Consider the following 14,856-nt stretch of genomic DNA (forward strand, 5'->3'; position numbering starts at 1 on the left):
CGTTGGCAGAAGATGGAAAATCGAAAGTTAAGAAATTTAACGGGCATAACTTTCAGTGGTGGAAGATGCAGATCGATGAAAGATCTATATCTTCCGTTGGACAAGAAGCCGGAAGCGATGAAGGTTGAAAATTGGAAGATTTTGGACAGAAAGGCGTTGGCTACAGTGAGGTTATCTCTCACGTCACAGGTGGCCTTCAATATCTCCAAAGAAACCACAGCCGCTGCAGTCATGGAAACCCTAGCTAAGTTATACGAAAAAACCCTCTGCGTCAAATAAAGTTTTTCTCGTGAAAAAGTAATTTAATATGACGATGTCGGATAACGTTTCCGTAGCCAATCATTTATATGAGTTTAATATGATTATTAGTTAATTACAATCTGTTGATTTGACTTTTGATGATGAAGTTATGGCTCTGTTGCTCTTGTGTTCTTTGCCAGCAAGTTGGAATAACTTGGTTATGGCTGGAAGTAATACAATCACAGGAAACTTGGTATTCAACGAATTTCTCAGTTGTATACTGAGTGATGAGATGCGTAGAAAAAGTTTAGAGGTCTCATCGGCACTGTTCTGTCGGTTGAAGCAAGGGGCAGACAACAACAGAGAGGAAGTACTTCGAAGGACAGAAAGTCACAATCCAGAGGCAGATAAAAGTCAAGTGGAAAAGGGAAAACTGAAGGAAAAATCAAAGGAAAATACTGAAATTGCGGCAAGACTTGACACATGAGGAAAGATTGCTGGAACGAGAAGAACAAAGATGAAAAAGGTCAGCAGAATAATGATGATGAAGCAAACATGGTGTCTACGAATGATGAGGTATATGGTGATTTGTGTTTATCTGCATCAGTAGATGTTAAATTTGAAGTTTGGTTCATAGATTCAGCTACTTCTTTTCATTGTACTTCTCATAAGCATTATTTTCATGATTATGTTCATGGTGATTATGGACATGTAACTGTGGGAAACAGACAAGAATGTAAGATGATAGGAAAAGGTACAATTTTGTTAAAATTGTCTAATGGTGGCCACTTGAAGTTGGAAGGGGCACGCCATGTTCCCGACTTAAAGAAGAATCTCATCTCAACAAGCAAACTAGACAGTGAAGGGAAATTTTGTTGGTTTCGGTAATGGTCAATGGAAGATTACAAAAGGGTCTCTGGTAATGGCCAAGGGTAATCTAGTTGGTACTTTGTACATGTTTACTGGCACTAATGATTATACTATTTCAGTAGCTTCTACAGATGGGAATACTACACTTTGGCATCACAGGCTTGGGCATATGAGTGAGACTGGCATGAAGAACCTACACTCAAGAAATCTGCTACCTGGTCTAAAAGGGGTTGATTTTGAGTTCTGTGAAGATTGTGTGTATGGAAAGCAGAAGAGAGTTAGCTTTCTGAAAGGAGGGAACAAGAAGAAAACAGAAAGGTTGGAACTGGTACATTCAGAAGTTTGGGGACCAGCTCAAGTAAATTCTTTCGGTCGAAAATCTTACTTTGTTTCGTTTATAGATGATGCAAGTAGAAAAACATGAGTTCTTGCAATTAAAAATAAATCTGATGTGTTCAATGTTCGATGTTTTAAAGAGGTGGAAAGCTCTTGTAGATAATGAAACAGGGAACAAAGTCGAGTGTCTTAAGACAGGCAATGGCAGAGAGTATGATGCTGGAAGTTTTAACAGCTATTGTTCACTCAATGGAATCAGAAGATTGGAAACAGTTCCAAGGACACCACAACAGAATGGGGTTGAGAGAGAATGAATAGAACCATCCTGGAGCGTGCAAGGAGCATGAGGATTCATTTGGGGTTACCTCAACAGTTTTTGGCAACAGCAGTTGACACTGCAGTTTTCTGATAAATCGGAGTCCATCTAGTGCATTAGATGGAGGGATTCTAGAGGAGTTTTGGATAGGGAAACAGGTAAATTACTCTTTTCTGAGAACTTTTGGTTGCATTGCTTATGCCCATGTTGATAAAGAAAATAGGAAGAAACTTGATCCTGAGTCTATTAAATGTGCATTTGTTGGATATGGTGGTGATGCATTTGGTTATCTTTTATGTGATTATGAACATAACAAAATCATCAGAAGTAGAGATATTATATTCAATGAGAAAAGCATGTACAAAGATAGACAACAACAAAGTAGAAAAGGTGAAACAGAGTTTTAGAACTCGATGAGACTGCAGGTGGGGTCATGCCTAGTGTGCAGGAAATTCCAGAAAACTCAGATGATGATTTTGGAAATTCAGATGGTGAATCTGCAAGGAGTTATGGTGATAATCTTCAAGTGCAGAAACCGAAAACTCTTGTTCTTAGAAGATCTTCAAGACAGATTAAACCTCCTGAAAGGTACTCTCCTGCTTTAAATTATGTTTTGTATACTGATTCGGGTGAGCCGGAATGTTTTCAGGAAGCAATGCAAGATGATTTCAGAATAAAGTGGGAGCAAGCCATGAATGAGGAGATAGCCTCATTAAAACAAAACAAGACTTGGGATTTGGTGAACCTGCCAGCTAGAAAGAAGGTATTGTACAACAAATGGGTATACGGGGTGAAAGATGAAATTAGGGGAACGAAGAGGTACAAAGCAAGGCTTGTGGTAAAAGGGTTTGCACAAAAGAAAGGTATTGACTTCAAAAAAATATTTTCTCATGTTGTTAAAATGACTTCAATTCGTATTTTGTTGAGTATCGTGGCTGAAGAAAATTTACATCTTGAGCAGTTAGATGTTAAAACTGCTTTTCTCCATGGTGATTTTGAAGAAGAGACATGCATCAACCTAAAGGTTTTGAAGTCAAGGGGAAGGAGAATCTAGTTTGCAAATTAAATAGGAGTTTGTATAGCCTCAAACAAACTCCAAGGCAGTGGTATTTGAAATTTGACAAATTTATGCAAGTTTCAAATTTTACTAGATGTCAGCCTGATCACTGTGTTCATTTTCAAAGGTTTGAAAATGGATATTTCATAATTCTTGCATTGTATATAGATGATATACTTGTTGCAGGATCAACTATGCAAAGAATTAATGGACTCAAGAAGAATATGTCCAAAAGTCTTTGACATGAAAGATTTGGGTGAGGCCAAGCAAATTCTTGGCATGTAGATAAGGAGAGACGGAAAGCAGAAGAAACTGTGGTTATCTCAAGAAGCTTATGTCGAGAAAGTATTAAAGAGGTTCAACATGGATAAGGAGAAGCCAGTAGCTACTCCATTGGCAGGTCACTTCAAACCTTCAAAGGATCTGTGTCCGTCAACAAAGGAAGAAAAATAGTACATGGCAAAAGTGCCATATTCTTCAGCTATTGGAAGTTTGATGTATGCAATGGTAAGCACGAGACTGGACATCGCACATGCAGTGGGAGTTGTCAGCAGGTATATGCAAAACCCAGGAAAAGAGCATTGGAAGGCAGTTTAGTGGATACTCAGATTTCTCAGAGGTACATCCAATTATTGCTTATGCTTTGGGGGAGCTGACACAGATGTGCAAGGATATGTTGACTCAGACCATTCAGGTGATAGAGATAGAGGAAGAAGCACCATGGAATATGTTTTCACTGTAGGTGGAACAGCAATCAGCTGGATTTCAAAATTGCAGAAGGTGGTTGCTCTTTCATCAACAGAAGCAGAATATGTTGCTATTACTGAGGCTAGCAAAGAGATGATTTGGCTTCAGAGATTTATGGAAGAGATGGGTAGAAAGCAAGAGAACAACATACTGTGGAGCGACAGTCAAAGTGTTATTCATCTAGCAAGGAACTCAGCATTTCATTCGAGGACTAAGAATATTCAGTTGAGGTATCACTTCATTCGGTCAGTTTTGGAGGATGGACTACTGAAGCTTGACAAGATTGATGGCAGCAAAAATCCTGCAAATATGATGACAAAGGTGATTGACAGCGAAAAGTTGGGCCTTTGCTCAACTTTGATTGATCTTCATGTATGATTGATGGATGCAAGAGCGGTAAGTCATGAGAAGTGAAGCTATTCAGCGGAAATGCAGATATAAGTCTTCAAGCGGGAGATTGTTATTGGTGAAGCCTGATCTAAGTCAAATCTGGAAAGTACTATACAATTTACCCCGACTGTGGCGGTCCCGCTCGCTGCTGAGTGGGCCAGGGTTGTAGGGGGGTTCGGGGGCGGTAGCCCCCGACTCGAATTTTTTTAAGGTATTTTTATACTGGGGGTAGTTTTGTACTTTCATGAATTAGGGTTTTTCCCTTTATTGTAACACGTCTGAGAACGCCATATAAAAAGGGTATGATATCAGAAGCCACCCTAGAGAGGTGTGAGGGTTTGTAATCTCTTCTTCAGAATAATGGAATTGTTGGCTTTTCGCTCTGCCGTGGACGTAGCCCATACCATACTGGTTGGGTGAACCACGTTAATCTGTGTGTTTTGTGTGTGAATCTTTCGTTTATCTTTTGTGTATTGTTAGTCTGCTGCACTGTTAATTCCTAACATAAATGAAACGTGGCATTGAACAATTTGTAGTCAAATGAGACGCCTTCCAGCGCAATAAGAGAGAGAGAGAGAGATGGTCACATATCCAGGAACATCAACTATTACCTGCATATCATGGTAAGAATGTTAATATGGTTTTTGCTGAAAACCGAGAGATATCTAATCTCTCCAAAAAGGATCAAACACAATATGCAGCTAACAACGAGATGAGATGTAAGATACACAAATATGTCGACAAAGAAGACCCCTTATGAAGTCATATGTGGCAACCATCTCCTATGATTACTTCTTATATTGCAACCAACATCAAAAGGTTGAAAGGATCTAAAGACACGATAACCTAAGAATCCTCAAGGAAACTCTTCAAATGGAACGCTGAATTGAACATCAATCTGGTTGTCATTGAGAGAGAGTAAATTTTGGATAGGGGACATCGCTCATTCATGCATGTTGTCGTACGAACAATCAAGTGCCACCATGTTGAGCTCAATGAAATTACCACCACGGTTCTACGGCTCATACAAGGTCATTCATAAAATAGGCCAAGTAGTATAAAGAATGGAGCTTCTCAAAGCATCAAAGATTCACCCAATCTTTCATGTTCCTTGTCTCAGAAATAAGGCTGGGCCAACAGGTAGTGGCATCGAATAATCTCCCAAAATTCAACGATGAAGCACAATCATGGTGCGGTAACAAAGGTACTTCTTCATTTTTTTTATGACAGAGAATATCCCCACCCCAAATTTTAGGGCGAGACTATTCTCTACGGATGCACACAATCACCCATAAACCACACGCATCAGGTAAGGCTGGGGGGTTTGAACTCGTGTCAATGGGGAGCATACCCATGACTTTAAACCAAAGAGCCACACTCATTCGGGTTACAAAGGCACTTCTTCGTTGCTCCAACATGTCACTAAACATGTCACCAGAGGAGGCTACGTGGGAAGTTTGGCAAAAGCTTCATGTGTTTCTTGAGAAGTTTCCAAATTTCCAGCCTTGAGGATAAGATTTTCCTCCAAGGAGGGTGGAATGATACCAACAAGTGTTTCCTAATTTTTCGGATCTAGGATGAGTAGGTTGAGTTTTCCGATTTTTTAGGATATTGGATTTAGTAGGTACACTTTTGCTTGCTAAGTTGGTTTGATTTCAGTCTATCTATTAGGTTTCTAGGTGCTAATTTACTTTGATTTGAGTCTATCTATTCGGTTTTTAGGTGCTAAGTTCATTTGATTTGAGTCCATCTATTATTGTCTATCAGTTTTCTAATTGGTAGCATATCTTTAGTGAGATCTTCAGGTGTTGGAAGTTGAGGATATAAATTATATATATAACACAAGAGAAGCCTACTTGAATACAAAAAATTATATATATAACACAAGAGAAGCCTACTTGAATACAAATTCTGTCTATTTGTACCAAACATAGGAGGTATTTTCCCCTCTCTTCTTTCTCTGCATTTTCTGCCATTCATCTCTCTTCCCATGAACTAGATTTTAACAAACATCTTTCATAGAATGTTGTTAGGAGAAGACGAAGAAGATAAAGGATAGCTTTCCACTCAAAGACAGCCTATCATCCACAGGCAACTGACTGCTGTCAATCACAGCTCATCTCTCCTATTATTAGATGGTAGATTAGATGCAATTTAAGTAATGTATATTTGTTTCTTTTTCTACGTGATTTGATTACTCAAATCATGGCTATCCGTTTACTCATTAGGTTGGACAGCACCATACATTACCATGTATATCAGAATTTCTAATTCATTATTTGTAAATATAATCACAAATATACATAGGCAGGAAGCAAAGTGGCAAGCAACATTTTCTCCAAAACGTTGCATCTCCATTATTCTTCTCTTTTAGCAGTTTTACATGGTATCAGAGTGATGCAGATTGTAAGCCCAATAAGAGGCATATTTGCCCAATAGGACTTTTAGAAATTTATTTCCATGTTATTTTAGTTTCCAGGATTTTATTTTCCATGTTATTTAGAATTAGGAAGTTTAGTCTTTTAGGAATTCTTATTTTAGTAGGTTTCTATCTTTTAGGTTGTTATTTGCCTATTTATAGGGCTCTTTATAGCTTTATTGTTAACTTTGAATGATTATTGAATAAAGATTAATTCTTCTCCCTCTAATTCTGGTTTTCTTCTTCTCTCTTCTGATTTCTTCTCTTCTCTCCCTAACTATTGATTCTTCCCCCTCTAATTCTGGTTTTCTTCTTCTCTTTTCTGATTTATTCTCTTCTCTCCCTAACTTCGTCTCTTCTTCCCCTATTCTTCTAATTCTATCCCCTTTCGTCTATTTCTCTCCACTTTCCTCAATTTCTCTTCACGATGCTGCATCACAGAGGGCACTCTTTCTTGAGTGCCAAACAATTCACTCTCTCTATCGCTCTTTATTTTTTAATGGGTCTCTGTCTCTCATTACTTTTCCCTCCTTTGTGCTACTAACCATGGCTGACAATGAGTCTTCCTCCACCGTCCAGTCTTCTATTCCTACCACCTCTCTTCACTCCTACTCTAAACAAAATCACCCACCTTGTTTCTGTCAAGCTTGACCGCAACAACTTCCTCATTTGGCAAAGTCAACTTCTTCCCATTTTGCACAGCCATGACCTCTACAAGCTTGTTGATGGATCCAATCACCCCTCATCCGATGGATCCACATCCACCCCAAACCCGACGTTCAAATCTTGGGAACGACTTGATCAAACTTTGCTTAATTGGCTGAACGCCACCATGACTGAATCCGTCTTAGCATAAGTCATCAATCTTCCGACAATTGACGATATCTGGCGCAACTTGGAGGCTACCTTCTCAGCTCAATCTACAGCCCGACAATTGGCGATATCTGGCGCAACTTGGAGTCTACCTTCTCAGCTCAATCTACAACACGAATTGTCCTTCTATGTAGTGAACTTCACGACCTGCGTCAAGGATCTCTTTCAATCACTGGCTGTCTCAATCGCATCAAATCCATCGTTGATGCTTTAGAAATCGCCCAAAGCCCCATTCCTAACTCTGATTTGGTCATGTATGCCCTCAGTGGACTTAACAGAGTCACGACCGCAATTACCGTACAGTCTCCAATCCCTCGCCACCCATCTCCGTTGCTTCATCTCCTTTGGTTGCCATCTCACCTATTATCAACACACATCCCATGGTGACCCGTCTAGAGGATGGTATCTGTAAACCCAAAGCACAGCTTGCTACCAAATACCGTTTACCCTCTTGCCTTCTTGTAACTCATGCTCCTGCACCGGACCCCACTTGCTACAGTCAAGTATCTAAGTTTCCACACTGGCGAGCAGCCATGGAGGCAGGGTTTAATGCACTCCTCCGCAATAATACGTGCTCCTTGGTTCCACCACCTCCTATTGCCAACATAGTCGGTTGCAAATGGGTTTTCAAAACAAAGCTACGAGCTGACGGTTTTCTCAAATGAAAAAGCACGTCTTGTTGCCAAAAGGCTTTCATCAACAACAGGGCATTGACTTTTTGAGACATTTAGACCTGTGGCTCGAGCCCCTACCATATGTCTCATCCTCACTTTCGTGTGCTCCAATCACTGGTCGCTGCGACAACTCGACGTAAGCAATGCCTTTTTGCATGCGCATCTCCATGAGGAGATTTATGTGTCGAAACCTCTTGGCTTTAGAGACTCCACCCGGACCACCCATGTTTACCATCTCAAAAAACGATATACGGTCTTAAATAAGCTCCCGTGCTTGGTTTGCTCACTTCAGTTCTGCACTTAGGAACCATGGTCTCTCGTGTAGCAGAAGTGACTCGTCGCTCTTTTACAAACACACAGCCAATGGATCAATATTCCTCCGTGTATACGTAGACGATATTATCATCACTAGTAGCGATGATGTTGGCATTACCTCTCTTATTGACTATATTTCACAGTGCTTCAACATGTGTGATCTTGGCAACTTACACTACTTTCTGGGATCTTGGCAACTTACACTACTTATGGGCATAGAAGTTTCACGCACTCAGCCATCTCTCACACTGACTCAATCTAAGAATGCAGTTGAGCTCCTCCAACGCTTCGATATGGCAGGAGACAAGCCCGTCTCCACTCCAACAATCAGTGGCTCTAAACTCTCCACACTTAACAGAGATGCTCTATCTGATGTGACCGGTTTCTGAAGTGTTGTTGGTGCTGTTCAATATCTCACAATGACGAGGCCTGATATCTCTTATGTTGTCAACCGGGTTTGCCAATTCATGCACAAACCTACGACCACCCACATGGAAGGTGTCAAACGCATACTTCGGAATGTCAGGCACGGTTGATCACGGCCTTACTTTTCATGCCTCTTAGGATTTCACTCTTCACGCTTTTTCAGATGTTGTTTGGGCAGGGTCGCCTGATGACCAGTGCTCTGCTCTACGACTGTGGCTCCATATTCCTTGGCCCAATTCTCATCCTATGGTGTTCCAAAGAGCAGCCATCTGCCGCCAGATCTAGGACAGAAGCCAAATATCGGGCCATGGCTACTGTCACCGCCGATCTATGTTGGGTTCATGCCATCCACACTGACTTGGGAATTCGCCTCCAAACCCGTCCCACTCTATCTTGTGACAATGTCAGTGCTACATGCCTCATGCCCAATCTTATCTTTCATGCTCAAACCAAACACATCGAGGTCTACTATCACTTGTTCGGGAACGGGCAGCTTGTGGTGCCTTGCAAGGCCAATACATTCACAGCAACGACTAAATTGCATATGGTCTTACAAAGGGGCTTCCCATCAAGTGCTTCGTATGGTTTCGTAGCAAACTACAGGTGGTCCCCACGATGAGTTTGAGGGAGAGTGATAAAAGAGAGCTTTCCATTCAAAAGCAGCCTTCCATTCACAGGCAACTGATTGTTGCCAATCAAAGCTCATCTCACCTTCTATTCTTAGATGGTAGATTAGATGCAATTTATGTAATATATATTTGTTTCTCTTTTTACGTGATTTGATTACTCAAATCAATGCTATTCATTTCCTCATTACGAAATTGTACAGTACCATGCATTACCATGTATATCAGAATTTCTAATTCATTCATTGTAAATATAACTATAAATATATATAGGCTGCAACCAAAGTGGCAAGCACCATTTTCTCCAAAATGTTGCATCTTGTTACGAACCTAAATCGATTCGTAATGGATTTGATCTCCTTAGAGGGAAGATCAACCTCGTGATCCACTTCGAGGGAAGGATCAATCCTCCTTTGTGCACAAGACACACTTTCTCAAACAAGTTTCTTCATTAATTTTGATAATAGAAAGTTACAATTAATAAGCTTTCTAAGAACAAACGACCAATTCTAAAAACTAGGGCCAACTATGAATGTAAGCCAATGAAACTTACCCACAATCCTTATCACAGATAGTCCTACTAACTAATAACTCTTATCCTACCAAACTAATAATATCCTACCAGATTAAAAAATAACTAATTTATTGTAAGCCCAAGGGTTCCCATGGGTTAATCATTCACCTTACCTTCTTGTTTTGATGCTAGCAAATCAAATTGATTAGCATTTATGGACTGATGTGTTGGCTTGAAGTGTTGTGTTGTATACAGGAATTTCATGTCATAATCGCCATTACACAACTCTTCACAACATATGGCTTGTGGATCAAGGAGCAAAGGAACCAAGAGCTTGCACCTACAGTGAAGACATCCTCATTTGAAGATGATCAAGTCAAGAAGCTCGAACGTGAAGATCCCACAAGTTCCTAGCAAGTATCAAGAAGGAGCTTGGAGTTGAACATGCCATGGTAACAACTCATGTACCTCAACATGCATTGAAGATAGGAGGACAAGTCACAAGAGCCAAACAAGGTCAAGAAGTTCACTCTCAAGCCAAAGAAGTCCAAGAAAGTGCAAAGGAGCCAAGATATTCCAAGAAGACTCAAGGTTCTTATTTTTAGAATGTATTTGGAGTCATCTTGATTTTATGTAAAAATGCACTTTCAAAAAGCTTTCAAATCTTGATTTTACATCTTGGAAAACCATTAACATACCCTAAAATGTGTTTGAAAACCTAGGACTTTAGCCCAAAGACCATGGCCCAAAAGCTCCTAAGCTTTAAAGTAAAAATGGAATTTTAACTAGGGCCGGTCGACCGGGAGTCTCCAGGTCGACCGGGAGTCTCCAGGGCGACCGTGGCAAAGTAGCTGGAAATCCAGCACTTGCCGGATATTGGCGGGCCGGTGGACCGGGTCAAGCCGGGCAACCCCGGAGGTGTCCCTGGACATCCAGGAACAATCCGTCATGGGTTTGGGCAGGCGACCGCCGTGGGTCGGTCGATCGAGATAGATTTTCTAGCCGAATTTTTGAGCTAACAGGTTAGGCTCGCCGGATGACCGCCATGAGGTCGGTCGACCGCGACGGTAAGAAATTTGAAAATATAAAAGGGGGACCGCGGTGGCTCGGTCGACCGTGACAGTCGGGCAAACTAGCCGTTGGGGTGTTTTCTACTTGATTTTTCAAGCCAGTTATTTACAGTTTTACCCCAAACGGTCATATTTTCAAATACACGATATATATATCATTAAAACCTATCTCTATAACCATTTCAAAAAAAAAAAAAAAAAAACTATCTCTATAAGCTTTTGAACATTTGAGAAAGATCAAATCTCATTTTCTCTTTGAGCTTCAAGTTTTTAATCAAAAGCCAGAAACCTCTTTGATCTTCCATTTCTACATCTTATCAAGAGGCACTCCATAGGGCTTTACATTTGTATTTTCTTGAAGTGATTGTGAGCTTTCAAATTTGTAATCCGCCTATCAAGAGGCATGAGAGTTTTTATTTTCTTTGTTCTTCATTGAGAGTCTTCTCTTCGGCCCGGTAAGAATTGTGAAGAAGATGGTCTTCTCTTCGGCCCGTTAGGAAAAGTGAAGACGAGGGTCTCCTCTTCGGCCCATTAAGAAAGGTGAAGACGGCTTATGAGGGTCTGTCCCCTCGCCGAAGGCTTCGTGCAGATGGGCTTCGCTTTGGCCATTGAGAATGGAAAAGCTTGGTCATGTAATGGCTCATTGATCCGACCTTGAAGGAGGATCGAGATAGTGGAACTCACGCAAGGACGTGAAGAGTGGAGTAGGTCTTGTGATAGACCGAACCACTATAAATCTTGTGTTCATTGTCTCTCTCTCCTTCTTTCCTTCTCTTGCGCGTGTGGTGATTGGTAATCTCTAACCCTAACTTGTTTATTGTTTTAATGGAACAAGGGTTAGTAAATGCACTTGAATTAAATATATAAACCCTAATTGCATTTATAATATTTATTTGAACAAGGGTTAGTTAAATGTGCATGATTAGAAAGTCTAAATCCTAGCTTTTATTGAAATACCTATTTGAACAAGGGTTAGACTAATTAGTGCTTAATTAAATGGATTAATTTTTAATCTTCCCTTAATTAAGCCTAAAATTTCTAATTGACCAATTCACCCCCCCCCTCCCGTCTTGGGTTGTCACACCTGTATTTCATTTATTTATCCTAATATATACGTAACATTCCACCCCTCTTGAAATCAACCTTGTCCTCAAGGTTGGAGATTAAACCAATATGTGAAAAATGAAATCTTCTTGTGCAGGCCATTTGAAATTCCTTTCTGTTTTCCTTTTCTTTTTCATTTGTGCTCATTTTCTTCTTCTCTTCGTCTTGCGATCAGTCATCATGATTTCATCGTGCCGTTCATCGAAGCTCCTTGGTTGTGCAATTGTGCTTTTTTGAAGTAATTTATATTTTGATGGACGGATGGTTGTCGGTAAGAATCTTTTCGATTGTGTTGGACAGATTGAGAGGAAGAGGAACGGTAGACTCTTCGGCGATGACCTTTCTCTTGTGTCTTCCTCACTTTTTCTTCTACCTGCTTTCTTTCTCTCTTATTTTCTCCCATTTTTCTGATTCTTCTTTCTTTTTCATCACACAAGTCTTCTCGACAATCCTCTCATTGAACTCTTCATTCAACTTCTTCAAACATGGGGGCTCTTCTATCTTCACTCCAAGTGAGAGTGTCATCTTGTTGAACTTGGCATTCATGGAAGCTAGGTGCCTTATGATCTCTCTTATCGTCTCATCCCACGGATCCATTACTCCTTTAATTTTCTTCTCCACGGCCCAGATCGTGCTACTCTGATACCAATTGTTACGAACCTAAATCAATTCGTAACGGATTTGATCTCCTTAGAGGGAAGATCAACCTCTTGATCCACTCCGAAGGAAGGATCAATCCTCCTTTGTGCACAAGACTTACTTTCTCAAACAAGTTTCTTCATTAATTATGATAATAGAAAGTTACAATTAATAAGCCTTCTAAGAACAAACGACCAATCCTAAAAACGAGGGCCAACTAAGAATGTAAGCCAATGAAACTTACCCACAATCCTTATCACAGTGAAACCTTCTAACTAATAACTCTTATCCTACCAAACTGATAATATCCTACCAGATTAAAAAATAACTAATTTATTTATCCTAATAGATACATAACACATCTCCATTCTTCTTCTCTTTTACCAGTTTTACAGAAGAAACCCAAAACAGGAAAAACGACGACCAGACCTCAGTCGGAGCACAAAACACGGCCATCAATCACTTCGAATTGTGAATTGTCAAAGCCTTCCAGGCCATGATTCAACATAAACCACAGTAAATCATTTTCAGGCATTATTCGTCCACAATTTTTCATCAGAAAACAGACCAAAAGGGTAAATGCATGAAACCATTTCTAGGAAAGTGTGCTGGATAGATTTCTCATAGAACCAATAGCAGAAAACGCATGCCCCTTCACAAAACAATTCCAAAATGAACCAATAAGAAATTCATTACCCAAAAGAGCTCAATAAGACTCATCTTGGCAATAAATTCATGACCCAACAGAGCTCAAAACCATTCAATCCACTCGGTCCTATTCTACACAAAGCCATGCTAAGCAGAAGGGAGAAGAAAAACAATATTTCAGACATACAAAAGGAGTCATTATTCTTTCATCTTTGTGGGTTTGCATCCATTTTTTCTATTGTAGGCAGTAGTAAATATATAAACAAAAAAATTGCATAATCTGTGTATGATGAGATAAAAATAAGACAGGGAAAGTGAAGATGAAAACCATACCTACGAAGTAATAGGATCAAGAAACTATCCCTCACAACTCTGTGCCCCGTGTGAAGCTTTTTCAATTTTAGTCTCTTGCACAGTTTGCTGTTTCTCCAACGGATAGAAAAGCAGGAAAGCCTTGCAGAAGGGACTTTTTGGCCTAATATTCTCCCGATGCAAGGGTTTTCTATTTAAAAGAGGTTGAGATTGCCCTACCCCATAGTGGGCCCCGCCCTACCATAAAGATGCTACAAAAATTTTAAAAATTGAAATGGGTTGTTTTTAGGGGTGGATATTCCCAATGGACCCAGACGGTCCGATGGCCTATCTGAATCCGAACTTAAAGGGACAGATCTAGATACATTACTAGGATCTATACAGTGTAACTTGGGTCAGGCTCAACCCGAACCCAAACCCGACAGGTTCAACCTGATTTTGGCTCAGTTTGGGCTGGGAAAGCCAACCCAATACAATTCCGGGTTGGGGTGAGAGTTGACGCCTTGGGGAAACCGATCCGACCTGACCTGAACCCGACTTTTGTCCTCTAATTTTATCGTGATTTCTTAGGGTTATGTTTTTTTAGTATTTTTCTGTTTGGCCGTAGGTTAACCCAAACCCAACTCAACCTGCTTTGAGAAAAATAGGTTAGACCGGTTGGGTTAGGGTTGATCATCCACGACCCGAGGCTCGGATTGGGTCTGGTTAGGGTTGCAGGATGCTATCTCAGGTTGGGCTAGGGTTGGCCTCAACCTGATCCAAACCTGGCCCGAGTTGCACACCTAATCTAGAGATACATTTTGTATCCTTATCATAGTATCCAAAATAATTTCGGACTAGATACTGACAACCAACAAAAGTTCGTAGGACAGTCCTACATCAGATTTATTATTAGGGGTAGCAATGGAACCTCCGAAGTTTTTCGGATCCAGACATGCGAAGAAAATCCGATGGATAGTCTCATTCCGATTTTTATTTTTATTTTTGTTTTTACAAAACACCCTTATAAAGAATGTAATAACATTTGTGATGTGTAGGGTATTTCTGTAAAAGCGAATAAATTTCACATTTCTGCGATTTCGTGATTCACTTTCCTGTCTCCTCCATTTTCGTCGATCAATACATTTCTTCCTCTTACTCCATAGTTTTCTTCTCATAACCATAATCCACTAGGCCACTCCATTCATGTCATCGCTAGTTGCTCACCCTTACACTAATCCACTCGGCCACTACATTCCGTCGATGGTCACAATCCTTGTCTTTAATGTGATGCATCCACA

At 40.3% G+C, this 14,856-nt stretch overlaps 1 protein-coding gene across 1 annotated transcript in view; it reads right to left on the minus strand.

The window, feature by feature from the left end:
• The window catches only part of LOC143855019 (DnaJ (DUF3353)), a 38,563-nt gene extending 24,829 nt beyond the window's left edge, over nt 1-13,734 (minus strand). The window contains exon 1 of the mRNA XM_077365177.1: nt 13,598-13,734. The gene's annotated coding sequence lies outside the window, so the exon portion shown is untranslated. The remainder of the gene's footprint in view (nt 1-13,597) is intronic.
• Between the last annotated feature and the right edge of the window lie 1,122 nt (nt 13,735-14,856).

The sequence above is a fragment of the Tasmannia lanceolata genome, unplaced genomic scaffold (assembly GCF_043159265.1).
Source record: "Tasmannia lanceolata isolate RefF3 unplaced genomic scaffold, GAP_Taslan_0.1 ptg000020l, whole genome shotgun sequence".
NCBI classification, from domain to species: Eukaryota; Viridiplantae; Streptophyta; class Magnoliopsida; order Canellales; family Winteraceae; genus Tasmannia; species Tasmannia lanceolata.